The sequence below is a fragment of the Strix aluco genome, chromosome Z (assembly GCF_031877795.1).
Source record: "Strix aluco isolate bStrAlu1 chromosome Z, bStrAlu1.hap1, whole genome shotgun sequence".
Taxonomy (NCBI): domain Eukaryota; kingdom Metazoa; phylum Chordata; class Aves; order Strigiformes; family Strigidae; genus Strix; species Strix aluco.
The window spans coordinates 11,370,015-11,385,669 of NC_133971.1; the positions used below are offsets into that span (position 1 = coordinate 11,370,015).

At 40.8% G+C, this 15,655-nt stretch overlaps 1 long non-coding RNA gene across 1 annotated transcript in view; it reads left to right on the forward strand.

The window, feature by feature from the left end:
• LOC141917975 (uncharacterized) overlaps window positions 1–15,655 on the forward strand; it is a 78,759-nt gene that overhangs the window by 44,548 nt on the left and 18,556 nt on the right. The window lies entirely within an intron of this gene.

Genomic DNA, 15,655 nt, shown 5'->3' on the forward strand with positions numbered 1-15,655 from the left:
GGAAATGGAAAAGTCAGGAATTGTCTTCTATGCCAGAGTGATGGGGTAGCACTATACTACCCCTCACTTGACAGCTTGTCTGGACAGGGAAGGGAAGTCCTGGGCTGATGAGGCACCTCATATCCCACAAGAATCAGTGGGAAGTGCCAGGGCTCCTGGGTGAACCAGCACCTCCTGGCCTCACAGGCCTCGAGGTGGGGTCAGCAGAGGTTCTGCAGGTTACTTGTGGCTATGGTGCCATGTATATATGCATGCACCACAAGAGCTGATTAAGCTAGAGGAACACATGTCAGATTTGTCTAGGAAGCAGGAAATAGATTTCCATGTGTAAATAGTGAGACAGGCACGGAATAGACATGTTTTTTCATGGGAAGGCGAGACTGGCAGAACTGCAGCTACATCACCTCCTGAAAAGCTCCTCCTTTACCCTGAGTAATTCCATCTGCAGCGGACTCCTAACTTGGGTCCCTTGTAGGAGGTGTGGAAAGAAATCAGACTGTGGCTGCCTCTTGTTTCTGCCAATAAAGCAAGAGCCATTCAAGTCATTCATTCCTGTGTTCCATGCAATAACAATCAGTTGTGGACAAGCTGAGATGATTGCCAAATTTCAATTTTCTTAGCAAAAAATTTAATAAACAGCATTGTGAAGCTTAGGTAGAGCTAGCCAGCTTAACCAGCTGCCAAACCCTGCTCAGGAAAGAAAACAGATCAAAAACAAATATATTATCACTCCACCTTAGCTAGCCTGTACCGCAAACTTCTTTCTCTCCACTTGTCTGCCACTCAGACATTTAGACAGGCTGTCATTATCAGCCACCCGCTGCCCCAGCTTTGCCCCAATTTTTTTAAGCCCTACAGCACTGTCATTTGATGTGTCTGGTGAGAGAATTAAAGTAGATGAAGACCAAGGATACCACTCCCTTAGGTAATGATATATTCTGATTCCCTCCAGCTATCTTCCTGACAACCCAGTCCTCCTCATCCTGGCCTTACTCCCCTCTTCCACAGACTGAAGAGTAATTAAAACTCCTCTGCATAAGGCATGGCTTCATTCAACATTCAGCTTAGACTCTGTTAAAAAACGCTTGTGACAGATGGGGTATATTCTGTGCCATAGCAATAAGTTAGTTGGCATGCAATAGCCAGCAGGAAAAGCAGACAAAAATACCTGGCATGCAAAGGCCAGGAAGGAAAGGAGACAAAACCTCTAAAGTGTTATGTACTTTTGAAACACAACCTTAAATAAGGCCTCATCAATTTGAACAACAAATGCTAGACCTTGAAATTTTTATGCAGGTATTATCCTGAATGCATTCAGCAGAGATAAAACCACTGAAATATATTTCTTGATCCATCAGGTATGCAAAAGAGCTTAGGATGAGATAGGATGTACAGTTATTTTGGAAATCCATCAGCACTACGAGGCAGGAGAGCTGCACCTTGGAGGTCAACATGAGTGGGTTGAACTCCCTTGCTCCAAACTGTATTGGAAAGCAAACAGGAGATCTGTAATCAAGTGAAACACAGTGACTTCAAGTTGCCTAATAAGGGAACTTCAGGAAGAAAGTTTCTAGAATAAGCAGTTTAAATACCATCATGCTGTCAAAATGCGAATGCTGGTGTGATCCTGGAAATGTTCATTCTCAGAACTCATTCTTCCTATCAGTGGTAGTACTGCTTGTCTCTGGTGTAATTAGTCACATGTTTAGATGCAGCATTTGGCATTAGGAGACTTCCTTCCTATCTTAAAAGTTCAGGCAAGAGAATCAAAAGCTGTGTCCAGAAAACCCTGCAATACTCATTTTTAATCCAAAGGCATGCACACCCAGTCATTCTGACAAAATCATACTCTCAAAAAAGCAAAGCTCTCATGACTTGTGATATTATCTGTTGCGGATGAAAGTATTAACACAGTAATGATTTAGCAGGAAATCTAGATTTATTAATAGCTAACAGCAATTTATCATTACAAAATAATTCAGAAATGTTGAAAGAAAGAAAAGCGACTTATTTACAGATTCTAAAATGACAAGATTCACACTAACTTACTTAATGGTACCTTAATTTATACATACATGTGTGCGCATACACAAAATGTACAAACACACACAGAGAAACAAAAGTATTTGGATCCAGTAGAATAAGTACATACCCAAACACCAAGAGGCAGAAAAAGAATGGGTGAAAGAGAAGCTAGCTCAAAGTAAAATTTCCCTCCTCTCGAGTTTAGAGTAAATACTCCCAATGCCTTGGCACTCCTCAGTGGGCGATAATTGAGACTCGAGTGGGTTGACTTCACCCTGGCCTTCCGTCAGCTCTGGCAGCAGATGACACCTTAAGGGTTTTGATACCTGAGAGGTGTCCCAGCTCAGGGGAGATGCTGGTCACAGGCCCACTGCAGTCCAGGAGAACTCAAAGGGTCTCCCTTGTGGTCACAATTTATAGGGTCCAAGATAATGACTTTTGTCAAGTATCTTTTGCTCACACGCAGCTCGAACAAAGTAATCTGGTGCCTTCCAGCAGTTGCACAAGAACTTGATGATCATGCAACTTCTGTTATTGTTCCCATTTGACCGCATCCCAGGTACAGGTGTGCCAGGCCATTAGGAAATGATGGGCTGTTATAACGATTTCTGAGCAATCAGGAGGGTTAGCAGCCAGGCTCGTTTAGGGGGCCCTTAATGTTATGAGTCCTTATCTCCACAGATCGGTGTATAGCTCGGGTGAAGTGGATGGAATCACACCTAGCACCAAGCAGCCCAACAAGAAGGGGCGGGGAGGGGTAAGAATTGCACCACCACATTATCACAGCCTTGGACTGTGTGCACAGCCTTACTTGCAGAGTTACTGCTTTTTTTCTTAATTGTATTAGCTAGTTGATGGATCACATGCTGTTGTAACAAGAAAAACAGGTTTGATAAAACCAAACAAATACACCAGTGAATAGAATGTGTAGTCATAATTATTTTTTAAGACATAAAATAGGCAAACATGAGATGTAGGGCCAGAATAAGACTGAATGTGCCATGGTTTCCTTAATTGTGTGGACACAGTTTCATGTTCCTCAAAGATGGTACAAAGAATACATGCTGGCCACCAGATGATTGTTCTCCAAGCAGTTTTTCTTTGCTGCGTATTGGGCAAGGCAACACACATGGCTCTAACCCAGGCTGAAAATGGAGTCCTGGCTGCAGTGAGCCAGGGAACCCTGCAATGTGTACTTATTCTATTCTACAAACTCCCCATCACTTTCAGTGTGACCTGAATCGTCCATTTTATGTCAGGAAAGGGAGACTGTCTGAGAAACTGAGATATTCTTTTAAGAGTAATAATCAATAGAGCTGTCTTGCCTGGGCAATGAAGGGTACCAGCTGCAGACTGCTAACAACTCTTGGTAAGCAAGTTTAAAAGAGGAAGGAGAATGGCAACACCAATAATGGGGAAGAAGTTCTCACCATGACCAGACTGGAAGAGTAGTCCTCAGAGAGTTAAACTGGGAACTGGAACAGCTATGTCATTGACTGCATAATCCCCCAAGAGAGCACCTGTGCCTCAGGAAGATCCATGAAGGCACATGAAGGCTTAGACACTCTATTGGTGCAATTCCAGCTAAGCTGACTTGAAAACAAATAAGATCCAAAAGGTGGATCCAATACCTCAGTCCTGTGACTACTCACAGAGGGGGGGGCTATAACAAGAGTTCCTGTGGGTAAGGGACTATGACTGATGGTGTCAGATAGTCCCAAAAGTTTTGTGGGTTTTCTTTTTGGTTTCATAACCTTCACAGATTAAGTTTTCAGGAGGTGTAGTTTATGTATCAGGGGTCATATATCAGCAATTATACACTTGATTAAAATTTATTTTCATGTAAAATCCTATTGCTGTTTCACTCTATAATTTAATGAACTGTCAGATACTGTTTTTCTCCTGTTTGATTGATGCTGGTAGCCATAATTTTGGGCTTACATGGTGAAGGGACTGGAAGAATCCAGCAGAATGGTGGCTGGGTAAAAGTGTTGTTATCACCACATGTGAGGTATCCACTCTGCACATGGTTATAACCGTAACTAGCCAGTTACAGAAGAAAAAAGAGAATAGACTGTTCCTGGTCAAGATGTCTTGCTTTATTGGCTAATTGAAGAGTCCTTCTGCCAAACTTATGAAGAGGAGAATGTATTTACCCTCTTACCTGGTGAGATATGCAGAAGGTAGCTTGCAAGAATGGGATCTGCTCAGGATTGCTAAGGAAGAAGGTCTGAGCTTGTGGATATGCTTCCTAAAGACGGTTGTGCTGAGCTGACTGGACCAGGAAACTGAATTTCCATCATGTGTGGACTTTGCTTTGATATTTCCCGGTCAATAGTTGACCTTCTTGCCTGAGACTCAGAGGAGGTTTTATGGGAACAGCTCTGCTGAAGGTATAGGCTTTAACACGGAAGGGTCTGGGTTTTCTTGCTTGCATCTGTTACTAATAAAGGAAGAGGGGTCACTTTGTAACATATGCACTTTACACTGTTGCCTATTATTCATGAAAAGACCTGGGATAACAAATGATGCATTGAGCAGAGCCAACCTAACCATTTGGAAGAACATTCACAGCAGGAAAAGCAGGGGCAGTGTGGAAGAATATGGGATGAGAGAGCAGCCTCACTCCTCAAAACTGCTCTTGTAAAAAACCCTGTTAGACATGGGTGGCCCTCACCCTTTTGTTTTTTCTTAAGGGAAGTAAGTTACAGCAGAGCATATTGCCTACCAGTAATTGCTACCTATGCCAAGTGATGGGATAAAATAAACACATTTAAAAGGATATTGTTAAAAAAAACCAAAAACATATTACATATGGTATTTTCATATGAGCGCATTGATCTGAGGTTTGTCCTTTATAACTAGTTAAGTCTAAATGCATTTTTAAGACATTTCAAGTTTTCTAAGCAAGTCCAAGATTTAACATGGCACTCCAATGACAACATGAGAATATGACTTTTCAGTAAGTTGTAGTAGTTTTGCTTAACTTTCCTTAGATCAGCTTGAATGCATAGTGTATGAAGTAAAAATAATTTTGGGATTGAGAGGCCAAATGCTAAAAATCAGAAAATTCTTCAACTTCTGGGTGCAATATTAATTTGTCGGTGCACATCTCGTATGATTTACACAAGAAAGCTAGTAACAAACTGCCCTATGCTTTCATTAGGACTGCATGTACCATATGGTGAGAATATCTTGGGTGTTCCTGGGCATAGTGTCGGCCATCAGAACCATTCTGTTTATCTTAGCAAGGGTGTCAGAGCACATTTGAGACCAAATGGATTCTAGATCTGCCTGCTTCATGTTTCCTCTCTTTCTCTACTTCATTGCTCCCAACCATCTTCCTGACTGTGGTTTCCTGATGGAGTTTTCCTCATTGCTCCATCCCCAGCCACTCCACCAGATCCCACAGCTCTTCACCTTCCTCCCCTGCCTGCGTACCCACTCTAGTCACTTCCCCAGTTTCTGTGACAACCTCAGAGCTCCCTTCAGCTGTCCTACTCCCACCTTTAAGTTTTGTTGCCAAACAACAAAAAGAATGTGAGAATTGAGAAATTAAATAAAATGTGAAACTTGGGGCAGAGTTGTGATTGCTTTGATGCTGATTGTGCAAAGGATCTCAGCGTGAGCCCAGCTGCGTAAGCTGCCTTCTGCAGTGTGACTGGGAGTGTGTGCATCTGCTAATTCTGACTCTGCCTGCATCCAAGGCTGTGTTTAGTTTCACTACAGAGCTATTATTCCTCCCCTTAGTCTCTTTTTTATCTATCCCTACACAGTGAAGTATCAGGTGCACTTTAAGCCTCATAACAGAACAGTGTCAAGAGAGTAACAGGGATTAATGCTGGCTGGAGTGAAAGTGAACCAGTGACAAGAGAGAACATTAAAAGTTCACTATTTGTGATATATATTGTGGGTTTTTTGGTATCTGAGAGGCATTTGGAGACATAGAACATTAGGTCTTTATTGATGCAGCGCTAGAGAGATGTAAAACAGTGCACTCAAACAGGTAAAATGCTGCTGAAAATACTTTTGAGAACATTGTAAGGGGAAATACTGAATCATCATTCAAGGCCTCTTCTCTGTGATATGAGCATTGCTGCCATTATTGGTGACACTAAGTTAGTATTGGCCAACATGACTTACAGTGGCATAAACCTTGGGGTTAAAATCAGCTGGAAGTCTTTTTAGAGATGTCACACCAACTGCAATTTTTCCTGGGAGTGTTACCCACTTTCAGCTGTAGCCCCAAACCTGTTGTTATCACTACAAAACTCAGGAATGACCAAGTGGCAGTGGAATAACTGAAGCATTCTGCATAGCTCCAATCTCTCTTCCCCAAATCTCTCTTCCCAACTTCTCTGCTCCTTGCCCAATAACAGAGGTGATTTGAAGACCATCTCATTTTTAGGTAGGACATCTTCCCATCTCTGCTTAAGAAACTAACAATCCTAATGGTTTCTTTACCTCTGTTCTCACAGTTATAAGTACTGGGAGGCTAAAGCTGTGAGTTCAACCTGTGCAGATTGAGATGAATGCATAGGGTGGAAATAGAGAGAGCTGGTGCTTTCAGTCATGAAGATAGCCATCTGCTTCTTGACTTCCAGTGCTTCCACACTGCCAGTGATATTGAACTGATAGCACCAAATAATTCAGTGTCATGCTCTTGGGTCAGTAAGATCCGTTCTAAGGCAAGCACAGGGATAAACACATCATGCAGGTAACAGAAAACTTTAATCCAGGTGAGGAGTCTTCTGTCCATTCCCCTTTTCCTTATTCATGCACTGTAATTTGCTTAGGCATTTACCGTGCAAATATAAACCAGTGCTGCAACATGAACGGCACCTGATATGCCACTGACACTAGGAAAAAATGTAACTGCTTATTCTACCAGCATGTTATGCAGCTTGCAAGAGCCTAAAAAGTGCAACAATAGGGTTTAAATTCCCTGTAAGAAACAAGACAGGGATGCCCAATCTTGTTCTCCCCTGATTGATTGCAGTGTGTGCTGGCATGCAGCCAGACACCCTGCACTGTGCAAGCCCTGGCAGACCAGCAGAGTGGGTGAACTCAGATTCTTGGTTTGCCACTGCAGATAGGTGCTTTCTGTTTTCTCCAGAATGAACTGTTTGTGTACTTGGTCTTTAGGAGAAGTCCATGGTCCCATGGACATCCCACCGTGCTTCTGGCAAAGCAGGACTCCAGAAGGGTAACACCACATGGTGGAGTGAGAAATGTAGCATTAAAATATTTCTTTTTGGGGCAGTAGAGTATGTACTTGTTTCTCATATACACCAAACAGATCAATGTCACTTGTTTATTTACCACTGTGAATGCACAGCTAGGTGAATGACAGTGTTCTTCAAACTTGAAAGAAGGAGCATATAACTTTTCTTAAATGTATATATATAGGCAAGAAAGACAAAGACACTGAGACACTCTAGCACTGTAAGGTATGGAACAACCTACATGGCTTGATATCCACATTGTTTCAACATCCAAAGGTAAGTGGACCTGGAGTCTAGCACAAACCAACTACCACCTGTTTATTAAATAGGAAACCTTTTCAATAATAATGAGTAATAGGAAGGATGCCAAAAGTTCATCCAGAACTAGCTTGTGCATCCATTCAATGTTAAGTTTATGCACAATCAGCTTTTGTATTTTTTTTATTTACTTAATTTTGTTTATAAAAATCCAGTTTCCTTAACAACAAATCTGGTGTTGAGCGGGAAGAAAAAGGAAATTATTAGGGCTTCCCTTCTTTGCTCCTGTCAGGAGAAAAAAGAAAAGTCAAAACCAAATCTTAGTAGAATAATTATATCTATTGTCCTTTGGATCTTCTCTTAGGACTCCCCATGACCCATCTCAAGTCAAGATCTTTCTCAAAAAAAGTCCTTTAAGAAGCTTTTCTGTGCATTAGGTATCATGAAATTGATTGATGGCTCACAAATGGAAATTATTTGGTGATTTAGACCAGATCTTGCTGCTGAAGTGCTGGTAGGCTGATACACTAAACCTGAATCTCTTTATGTTAGTATGATTCAGACTGGAAAACCTGTATTTATGCAATGTATTTATTAAATGAGTATTTAGGCTGGGTCTCATATGTCAGTGATGCAGACATAAGCAAACATTTTTTTTTGCTTCTTAAAACAGAGTATATTAGCTTTTCTAATTAATTTGCAATGTTGTTAGAAGATGGTGCTTATGATGCATAAGACAAGCATACTAATCATAAATGTGTACTACTACTTAGTAGCATCAGTGTCTGCAGTGCAGGCAAAGTAGGGAGTACTGAAATTGGGATGATTTAACTTGGTTTTGTTGCTTTTAACATCTAAAGAAACACTTTTCTCATCTACAGCACTAGTTTTATAGTTTTTCTTTTTTTTCTGTGAGAAGTGTTCTTCTAAAAATCTCTAACCAAAACGAGAAGGAAGATACTTCTATTGCATAAGGATGATTATCTTGCACCAGTTTGCAGATCTTTTCACATCTAAAGGCCAAAACAAAGGTCAGAAGGGCAGGCTGGGGCACTGGCTACATCCTGAAGCCCTTACTCAAGCCAAACTCCAATCCACCATGTCGCTATAACAGTTTGTAATATAACAGAACCCATGGGTTAAAATCAGATTTAAACACCACAGACCGCACAAATAAATACCAAAATGCCAGCTCCTATCTTGTAGATGTTCTACGTTTATGACATGGTGTAACAGCCTTTAGTGAAAGGAGGGTGAGGGCGGAAGCTAAAGGGAAAACTGAATGAGCAGGGTTTGCATGGCAGACAGGAGTCTTCTCACCTGGTTAGTTCCTATCAGCTGGCACAGTTAAATAGTATCTGTCAGAACTTCAATCACTGTAGTTATAGGTTCAGCTACAATTTTTTTGCATTACTCACAATGTTGCTGCTAACCATCGGCTGGCAAAATTTTCAGTATGTATGTGCAACTTTTTTTGAGCTTTTAACAAAGTTTGAATAAAGTAAGGCTGAAATTAAACTGTTCTGCATGCTCCTTTAAAAAAATCCTTAGTATGGCCATGATATGCATCAGACTTACTTGTTCATTTTATTAACGCCTTGATACCAGCGTAGGTCCAGGACTCACACCGTAAGTTCTTCAGGCACATGGACAGTCATTTGGTTGGTTGCACAGCACCCAGCATGCTGGGCGGGATGCCGGGCAAGCGTTGGTACTGAGGGGCATGTGTAACGGATGGCTGGAAAGGAGCAGTGTTGGTTCCATCTCAGTCAGCTGGGGTGTGAGATCCAGACTGCCTTTGCCTTTACTGGATGGCTTGTGCAAAGTCACACTACCCTGAGTGCTTCTGTTCACACTCTTCTTTCTCGGCATGCTTGTTTCTCCTTGGTGCCCACCCTACTGCAGGAACAGGGCCAGGTTACATTGCAGTTGGCATTTTTCCCTCTGAACTATGTTTAGCCTTTTTATACCTGTTGGGCAAAGCCCTTGACTAGTGCTTGGGCTCTCCCCACTTCTTTGGGCTAAAACCGAATGGATTCTTTAATACTAGTCTGTGCTTTGGGGTTTCCAATCTCTAAAAGGGGTACTAAAATGATGGCAAACTTGCCTTGCTGCTGTTCCTAAATATACTGTTCTGTCCCATTTCTTTTTGTCTGGCTTGAATAGCAAGAACAGACTGGTTTCACTTGCAGTTCTCACTGATGAGAACATTGTTATTCTTCTTTCCAGAAGAGCAGTATTTTTTTTTATCATTACAATTGTTAGATTCACCTCATTGCCCTTCTTTCACCCTTTCTACCATTAAAACCAACAATAAACCTGATACGTGTTAGCAAAGCACAGTCTGTTCCTCCATTGTCTCATCAGAGAACTGGGACACTACTTACTCCATGATATCAAAAGTAATTGATCTGATGCTTTTAATAATGTCCTAGTTTAAGTAAATGTTTTTCTCTATTTTTCATGTCTAGGTCATAGGTATTTTAGCATCATTTTCCAGATTTTTACATACTTACTGGGTCTTAAGACTATAATTTTATTAATATGACAGATACTGATAAAATAGAAATGTGAAACTTCTGTGTGGTATAGAACCAGAAGTGGTACACAAAACTGCTATAGAGATATTGTATATTTATTTAATGAATTTTTGTTTTGATTCTGATAACACCTAATCAGGGCTAATGTAGTTCTCATGAAATTTTCCACAAGTTATCTTGAGGCATGTATGGAGTAATTGGGAGTTCAAAAAATGTGCTTTAGAAACAGCTCTAGACAAGTACAGTCTGTATTACTCAGGAAGCTGTAACATGTAAATACTTAAAGTGCATCTTTGAAATATAATGATACATAAATTCCTAGTCTAAGCATTGTCAGCACAAGGATGTTATTGACGTAGGTGGAAACATTTTGGCGATACGGAACTTGTTTCTTTTCCTCTTTGTTTTGTGAAAGTGAAGTATAGCACTAAAGATGTGAAGGGGGTCTGGTCTTGGCTTGGAGAAATCCAAGAAGTCCTCAGCCCTGTCAATGGCCTGCCAGTGTTTTTGTCCTCTTGAGTCTGACTGGAAAACAACAACTTTGTCTGTGAAAAAATTCAGAATGTCTTTTCTTTCTATATTGGCAGCAGATAATTCCTTTTACATTTTAAAGAGAAACTGTAGAATTTCACTTTCCAAGAAAAGGAGAAAAGATAAGCGAGATGATCCTGCAATGACCAGTTCTGCAGAAGCTCTGGTATTCCCAGGCATGGGGTGAGAAGGCGGGATGGCCTCGCTGCCCCGCAGGGCCTTCAGGCCTGGCACCCACCTGCGAGGCTGGCACCAGCAGCTGGACCCTCTCTCCTGCAGCCCAGCCCAGACAGCTCTTGATTATTTCTCTCAAGTGGAGTATCTCTAGCAGGAAAGCAAGAAGGACAGCATGGCTCTGTGGTCAGGATGTTGGCCAGGGAGATGCGAAAACCCTTTTTCTCCTGATGCATCTGATCAGCCCCGGGGGCATCCCCTTCCTTCTCATCCTGCAAAATCCACCCTGGCCTGGGGATACCATTCATATTTCTGTGTTGTTGTTGCTGTTGTCAAAACTGTGACATTCCTGGGAAACATTCGGTTTAACCAACTGTTATTTTTAGATGGAAAAAAGCTTTCCTCAAAAATGTTTCCACCTGCTGTGCTGAATACACACACTCACTCCTGTGCACAACCCAGTCATTTTGGAAGGACCATTCATGGCAGTCGTTATTTGTGAGACCTTTGCCCTGGCCTGATACCCCATTATTTTAATTGGGGAAAATAGTAACACAAAACTGATCAGGCTGTTATGAATTATTTGAGCCCTTCAAGCTACCACTCACTTAAAAATCAGACCCTATAAACCCAAAGCTACTACAGACATCAAGGTTGCCAGCTAATCAAAAAAGCAGTTGTTAAAAAAATTGACATTTTGTCTTCAAACTTCTCATAATTAGTAATGCTGACAACATGTCTGCCAGCTTTGCAGGAAAAGGAAACTTCCAACACTTGCCTATGGACATTTTTATAGAAATAGAAATATGTTTATTTGGTTTCTTTTTTAAAAAACAATTAAAGAGAAGCATAAAACAAATGACTATCATAATTTAAAATCTGTCTTTGTAACAAAGCAGAGCAAAGCCTGCTGATGCTTTCAGTGATCTGACAGAAGCATATCCAGCTAGGAGAGGACTTCAAATGTGAAAAGAGGGTAGGAGAGGTGTCCCTTTCCATCAGACACCAGCTTGTCAGGAAGCCTTTCTCCCACTGGAGCAGGAGTAGGGCCAAGTGGAGCACCACCACCTGCAAGCCAGCCCAAAGCTGGGGGATTTGCACATGCAGGCTAGTCTCCTCCTTCCTCTGCCAAGCACAGCACTGCTCCAGAAAGGTGCCCCTGGGGGGGCAAGGAGGGCTGGCAGGGTAAGAGAGGCAATTTAGTCTACTTTAAGACCCTTTTTACAGAAGTGTTTGGTAATTACAGAAAATACGTTCGGACTCAGTATTTACATTGTAATTGGATTTATCCAGGAAAATCATTTTGGATTTGGTTTGATAAGGTTTGAATTGCAAAACAAGCTTTGTAACTATATTAATCAAGTCAGTCTGCTATGAGAATGATAGCCTATTTTGCCATAGTGGGACTTTTTTGTTGGTAGACTCAAGTGCCAAAACAAGCAGAAACGATGCGCTTATTCTCTAGGGGCAAGTATAGGCCAGTGTGTTTTCAATTCACCCTTTGAAGACCTACCCACAAAATGATATAGGTGTAAGCCCTGTCAGAAGCTATTTGCAGCTGAGAGGACAGCATGGGAAATGTCTGCACATGGGTCCATGGAGCAGACAGCTGTTCTCTCCAGCCGCAGCTCACCTGCATGGGAAAGCTCAGTTTAGACACAGCATCTGAAGGCTGGCAATGTGGCTCCTTCATTAACTGCCTTTTCAGAGGCTGACCAATGAGACTGAATCTTCACAACCCCGTAGCTTGCAATCCATGACCAAAACTGAAATACATCTAGAGTGGGGATGCTTGCTTAGGGCTCACTGGTGTTGTCCAGCCCCACAGAAGACTCCTGAGTGCTGCATGCTGCTCTCTTCTCCAGAACCCCATGACAGGGCCAGGGAATCACTCTAGCAGCTGTTTCACCCTTGTCCTAAGGGGTCTGTGCGTCTTTCTCCACTACATGCTTGGGAATGCACCCATCCATGACCATGATGTGACTGGTCTGTTCCTGTGGTAGGAGGGTACATAATACTCTCTCTTCTGACCGCACTGTAATGGAAAGCTGAGGAGCTGGAGCCTGTGGGTGCCCCAATAGGAGGTAACAGGGCCTACTAACACTAAAAAAAATCAGATAACACTGCTTTAACATAATAACAAGATGTAATGTAAGCACTTTTGAGGTGAACGTTCACAGACGAAAGGTCTCTGCCAAGGTCCTGTCCTGAACCCCTTAATTAAAGGAGTAGTCCTGTTAATTTTGTAAGATTACTTGCCTAAATACATACCATTCCTGTGAAGAAAGTGGTGTATTATTTAACCCTAAACAAATTAGGCTATGTTAAGCGGATTGACATGTGAGGAGACCATGAAAAGATGAAAGGGATCACAGAGGCTCTTTTGTTTTGAATGTTTGTTTGATTATTCTTTACAAGGGTACAGAGTGGAAGATGTTCACATTTTGTTTTTATCAAAAGTAATCCAACCTTCTCTTAACCTTCGTTTTAGGAGGGTAAATAAGCCAATTTATGGAAATGTCTTTGATTTGTCACTTCCTCTCTGAGAACGGTTGCTGTATGTCCCCAGGACACTCTGCCTCTGGAAGGCTTGTGTCTCCCCAGCACCCCAGCCTGCTTGCTTTCCCTGAGTTTCTCCTGTGGTGCAGATACATCTGAGATCATCTAGAAATCTTCTCCCACTGAACCCAATAGCCTTTTGGGAGACATCTGTGCTGCTTCAGCATAAGCTGGATAAGCAGAAGATAGAAAATAAAACCTCTTTCAGAAGCGTTAGGTGCATTGGTGGCAATGTAAAAAAAAATCGGAGAGAGAGAGAATGATCATTTCATGGTTGCAGTTCCTCATAACTTTCTGCCTAAAGGCACATTTAGAAAAAGTTCAGGCAACACTTTTTTTTTGCAGAATCAGCTATAGAGCCTCAATGCTAGGGTAGAAATAGAGAAGTTAGCGCTCAGCCCAACAGCAGAATGTCTCCGCATGTCTCTCTGAATTTTGCATTTACATCAGCTGAATGCTAAGTCTTTGAAAACTGTATTTATGTATGGTCATTGGTAATTGTTCATATAAGCATTTGCCAACAACTGCTAAAAGATCTGCATTCTGCTTTTTACTTTGTTTATCTGCACTCAGGTGTTTAGAGCTCTCAAGCCAGATAGGTCCTACACCCAGATATCTTTGCCAAAAATCATGCCTTAGAGAAAAAATAGTGGGGTTTTTTTTCCCCTTCCTGAAATTTTATCTTTCAGTTCAGTTAAGAGCAGGCATGTTACTAGCTGATGGTAGTACTTTACCTTTCCTTTGCCATCACTGACTGCTCACAGGCTGTCACCTTCTACCAGAGTCCCAAGGTATCATATTTTGGAAGTTGGTTATTGATGAAAGGGGCTTTATAAATATACTTAATACTTTATCCCAATTCAGTGAGAAAGGGTGTATCAGATCACTTGTTTCACTTAGGTATGAGCTTCAGAAAAAACTTAGTTAATGATACGGGATAAGAATATAAGTTTTGGTTTCTAAAGAAGCTGACAAATCAAGTCTAAATTAATGGGAACAAGAGATATTTATCTAATTTTCTTTCTCCACAATTACTTTTCATAATTGCTAGGACTTCATTTCATGCACTTTCTATGGCAGTGAGGAACTCTTCCACAGCATATTCTAGTGGGGTGCTTTTTTACATATACAAAGCATATTATTTACTGAATGTAGGTTTTTAGATTAAAATATAAATTTGGGTATTTAAGGCAATACAAGTAAAGAGCCCTTCCAGGTAACTAAAAGACTCCTTTTTAATTATAGCTTTATTATCACAGGTTTATTAAAATAATTATCAGCAAAATTAATTTCCTTCCAAGGAACAGAACACTGAATTAAACGAAAATACTGAATCATGTGCTAAGATACCCAGTAGAAGTTACATTTATTCAGTAAGCATTGCATCTAATGAGTCCAGTTGTGGAGCTACCCAGTTAATGTATCCTTGTTATGATGGAGTTAGTCTGAATTAAATGCATAGTACCAAGAAAGAACTAGCTGTTCAATCAGCTCTGTTAAAACACTAGGTTTTTAATCTATTACTACCTAAAGCTGCTACATAATGACGCAAATATCTCTGTCAGTGAAGACAGGAACTTGATATCAAAGACTGAGACATCTGTTTTACTACAAGTATCCAAACATCAGGTAATTTCTCTTAAACAATTACAAGGTAAATTTTCTTTGGTATTGGTTTATCCTCACTAATTTTTTAAAAAACAAAACAAACAAAAAGGATGGAACAAATGCTTGAATGAATGACTCTGACAAACTAACATTGAAGAAATCTCATTGATTTAATATTGTTGAATGGGTTGAGTGGCAAAGCAACTTGGAAGCCAGAGTGAGAGAAACAGAAAATTTTAAAATACAGTAAGCTTTAAATAAAACATAAAAACATTTTGTGTGTATGTGTGTAGGGGAGGACCATTACACGTAAGTCAGTGTTTGATATGTGGCATATAATTACAGGAAGTTTGTAGAAGGTGCCATGATACCTGTCAATTATGAGCAGGCAGAAAATGCAGTTAACATACATAATTCATGAGCATACTGTCCTTTGTTGTTAAGCTGACTGATTTAGCTCCATAACATAACTGCTTATTCAAAACAAGACATTTAAATTTAAATGAAATACTGTTACCTCTTCAAAATGTGTTCAGTTATTATACTGATTCAGATGTATATGTATGCATTCCTAAATGTTAGCATGGAAGACTACCACTACACAAATATGTGTATATATACAACTACACATACATGAGCACACAAATCTGTTGTATTATGAGGAGGAAAAGAGGTGTTATCAGTATCAGTCAGCCCTTATATTCTTGCATGAGAGAATTTGTTAGCCAGTTCTGA